Source organism: Grampus griseus, assembly GCF_964374135.1.
Source record: "Grampus griseus genome assembly, chromosome: 4".
NCBI lineage: Eukaryota > Metazoa > Chordata > Mammalia > Artiodactyla > Delphinidae > Grampus > Grampus griseus.
In genome coordinates, this window is record NC_138997.1 from 124,958,584 (window position 1) to 124,963,236 (window position 4,653).

The window sequence follows — 4,653 nt, forward strand, 5'->3', positions numbered from 1 at the left end:
TGTTTTTGGGTGGAATGTCCTATAAATATCAATTAAGTCCATCTTGTTTAATGTATCATTTAAAGCTTGTGTTTCCTTATTTATTTTCATTTTGGATGATCTGTCCATTGGTGAAAGTTGGGTGTTAAAGTCCCCTACTATGATTTTGTTACTGTCGATTTCCCCTTTTATGGCTGTTAGCATTTGCCTTATGTATTGAGGTGCTCCTATGTTGGGTGCATAAATATTTACAATTGTTATATCTTCTTCTTGGAACGATCCCTTGATTATTATGTAGTGTCCTTCCTTGTCTCTTGTAATAGTCTTTATTTTAAAGTCTATTTTGTCTGATATGAGAATTGCTACTCCAGCTTTCTTTTGATTTCCATTTGCATGGAATATCTTTTTCCATCCCCTCACTTTCAGTCTGTATGTGTCCCTAGGTCTGAAGTCGGTCTCTTGTAGACAGCATATATAGGGGTCTTGTTTTTGTATCCATTCAGCCAGTCTGTGTCTTTTGGTGGGAGCATTTAATCCATTTACATTTAAGGTAATTATTGCTATGTATGTTCCTATTCCCATTTTCTTAATTGTTTTGGGTTTGTTATTGTAGGTCTTTTCCTTCTCTTGTGTTTCTTGCCTAGAGAAGTTCTTTTAGCATTTGTTGTAAAGCTGGTTTGGTGGTGCTGAACTCTCTCAGCTTTTGCTTGTCTGTAAAGGTTTTAATTTCTCCATCAAATCTGAATGAGATCCCTGCTGGGTAGAGTAATGTTGATTGTAGGTTTTTCTCCTTCATCACTTTAAATATGTCCTGCCAGTCCCTTCTGGCTTGCAGAGTTTCTGCTGAAAGATCACCTGTTAACCTTGTGGGGATTCCCTTGTTTGTTATTTGTTGTTTTTCCCTTGCTGCTTTTAATATGTTTTCTTTGTATTTAATTTTTGACAGTTTGATTAATATGTGTCTTGGCGTATTTCTCCTTGGATTTATCCTGTATGGGACTCTCTGTGCTTCCTGGACTTGATTAACTATTTCCTTTCCCATATTAGGAAAGTTTTCAACTATAACCTCTTCAAATATTTTCTCAGTCCCTTTTTCTCTTCTTCTTCTGGAACCCCTATAATTCGAATGTTGGTGCGTTTAATGTTGTCCCAGAGGTCCCTCAGTTCTTCTCATTCTTTTTTCTTTATTCTGCTCTGCAGTCGTTATTTCCACTACTTTATCTTCCAGGTCACTTATCCATTCTTCTGCCTCAGTTATTCTGCTATTGATCCCTTCTAGAGTATTTTTAATTTCAGTTATTGTATTGTTCATCGTTGCTTGTTTTCTCTTTAGTTCTTCTAGGTCCTTGTTAAATGTTTCTTGCATTTTGTCTATTCTACTTCCAAGATTTTGGATCATCTTTATTATCATTATTCTGAATTCTTTTTCAGGTTGACTGCCTATTTCCTCTTCATTTGTTAGGTCTGGTTGTCTTGCTCCTTCATCTGCTGTGTGTTTTTCTATCTTCTCATTTTGCTTATCTTACTGTGTTTGGGGGTCTCCTTTTTGCAGGCTGCAAGTTCATAGTTCCCATTGTTTTTGGTGTCTGTCCCCAGTGGCTAAGGTTGGTTCAGTGGGTTGTGTAGGCTTCCTGGTGGAGGGGACTAGTGCCTGTGTTCTGGTAGATGAGGCTGGATCTTGTCTTTCTGGTGGGCAGGTCCACGTCTGGTGGTGTGTTTTGGGGTGTCTGTGGCCTTATTATGATTTTAGGCAGCCTCTCTGCTAATGGGTGGGGTTGTGTTCCTGTCTTGCTAGTTGTTTGGCATAAGGTGTCCAGCACTGTAGCTTGCTGGTCATTGAGTGAAGCTGGATCTTGGCACTGAGACGGAGATCTCTGGGAGATTTTTGCCATTTGATATTACGTGGAGCTGGGAGGTCTCTTGTGGACCAGTGTCCTGAACATGGTTCTCCCACCTCAGAGGCACAGCACTGACTCCTGGTTGGAGCACCAAGAGCCTTTCATGCACATAGCTGAGAATAAAAGAGAGAAAAAATAGCAAGAAAGAAAGAGGATAAAATAAAATAAAACAAACATAAAATAAAGTTTTTAAAATAAAAAATAATTATTGAGAAAAAAAAATTTTTTAAGTAAAAAAACAAAAATATACTGGACGGACAGAACCCTAGGACAAATGGTGAAAGCAAATCTGTACAGACAAAATCTCACACAGAAGCATACACATACACACTCACAAAAGAGGAAAAGGGGAAAAAGTAATATATCTTGCTCCCAAAGTCCACCTCCTCAATTTGAGATGATTCATTGTCTATTCAGGTATTCCACAGATGCAGGGTACATGCAGTTGTTTGTGGAGATTTAATCTGCTGCTCCTGAGGCTGCTGGGAGGGATTTCCCTTTCTCTTGTTCGCACAGCATCCGGGGTTCAGCTTTGGATTTGGCCCCGCCTCTGCATGTAGGTTGCCTGAGGGCATCTGTTCCCCGCCCAGCCAGGATGGGGTTAAAGGAGCAGCTGATTAGGGGGCTCTGGCTCACTCAGGTAGGGTGGAGGGAGGGGTACGGATGCCGGGCGAGCCAGTGGCGGCAGAGGCCGGCGTGACGTGGCACCCGCCTGAGGTGCGCCGTGCATTCTGCCGGGGAAGTTGTACCTGGATCACGGGACCCTGGCAGGGGCGGGCTGCATAGGCTCACAGAAGGGAGGTGTGGATAGTGACCTGGGCTTGCACACAGGCTTCTTGGTGGCGGCAGCAGCAGCCTTAGCGTCTCATGCCCGTCTCTGGGGTCCGCGCTGTTAGCTGCGGCTCGTGCCTGTCTCTGGAGCTCCTTTAAGCAGCACTCTAAATCCCCTCTACTAGAGCACCAGGAAACAAAGAGGGAAGAAAAAGTCTCTTGCCTCTTCGGCAGGTCCAGACTTTTTCCCGGACTCCCTCCCGGCTAGCCATGGTGCACTAGCCCCCTTCATGCTCTGTTCACGCTGCCAACCCCAGTCCTCTTCCTGTGCTCCGACCAAAGCCCAAGCCTCAGCTCCCAGACCCCACCCGCCCCGGCTGGTGAGCAGACAAGCCTCTCGGGCTGGTGAGTGCTGGTCGGCACCCATCCTCTGTGCGGGAATCTCTCCGCTTTGCCCTCCGCACCGCTGTTGCTGTGCTTTCCTCCGCGGCTACGGGGCTCCCACCCCTCCACCACCCGCAGTCTCCGCCTGCGAAGGGGCTTCCTAGTGTGTGGGAACCTTTCCTCCTTCACGGCTCTCTCCCACTGGCGCAGGTCCCGTCCCTATTCTTTTGTCTCTGTTTATTCTTTTTTCTTTTGCCCTACCCAGGTACGTGGGGGAGTTTCTTGCCTTTTGGGAGGTCTGAGGTCTTCTGCCACGGTTCAGTGGGTGTTCTATAGGAGCAGTTCCACGTGTAGATGTATTTCTGATGTATCTGTGGGGAAGAAGGGGATCTCTACATCTCACTCTTCCACCGTCTTCTCTGAGCCCCCCACTAGTGAATTTGGGACTCTTTTGGTATGATTGTTGGGCACTGGGCTTCCTCTTCTGTGAATGCTTCATGTCCTAGGCCCATTTTCCCATTACATCCGAACCTCAAATTATACCTTCACTTGGTTTTTACTTTCTCTTGTTTTGTTTTTTATCTTAGTGATTTGTTGGTTTTTATTTTTTTTAATTTTTATATTTTATTTATTTATTTATTTATTTTTGGCTGCATTGAGTCTTTGTTGCTGCGGGCAGGCAAGTGGTGGCGGGCGGGGGCTACTCTTTGTTGCGGTGCACGGGCTTCTCATTGCATGGGCTCTTGCGAAGCATGGGCTCTAGGCGCATGGGCTTCAGTAGTTGTGGCACATGGGCTCAGTACTTGTGGCTCGCGGGCTCCAGAGCACAGGCTCGGTAGTTGTGGTGCACAGGCTTGGTTGCTCCACGGCATATGGGATCTTCCCAGGCCAGGGATCAAACCCGTGTGCCCTGCATTGGCAGGCGGATTCTTTTTTTCCCAAGAAACATCTTTTTAATACAGTATCTATTTGTCTTCCTTCTGTCAAACCCTGAGCCAACTGGCAGGCAGATTCTTAACAACTGCTCCACCAGGGAAGTCCTGATGTGTTGATTTACAAAAAAAAAAAAAAAAATTAGTTATTTATTTGGCTTCACTGTGTCTTAGTTGCGGCACGCGGGATCTTCACTGCCGTGTGCCAGATCTTTAGTTGTGGCATGCAAACTCTTAGTTGCGGCATGTGGGATCTAGTTCCCTGACCAGGGATGGAACCCGGGCCCCCTGCATTGGGAGCGAGGAGTCTTAGCCACTGGACCACCAGGGAAGTCCCTGATTTGTTGATTTTTAAAATACTACAAATATTTTTTCTTAGTCACCTGTCTACTAAAGTTACCTGTGGTATCTTACCCTGAACAGAAATTGTTTTCTTTAATTTCAATGTAGTCGGCATCAATTTTTCATCTTACTGTTTGCCTTCAGAGTCTTGTTTCGCAAGCCTGGCCCTGATCATATAGAACAAATATATCCTATATTTTCTTCCCATTAGCTCTATTGTTTACCTTTAGTCCACCTATTCATACCAATAAGGTAGGAATACAGTTATATACATATATTCTTTATATAATGAACTAGTTATCTCAACACTCCTGAAAATAGGCACTTTCATTTCTCCACTGTTCTGG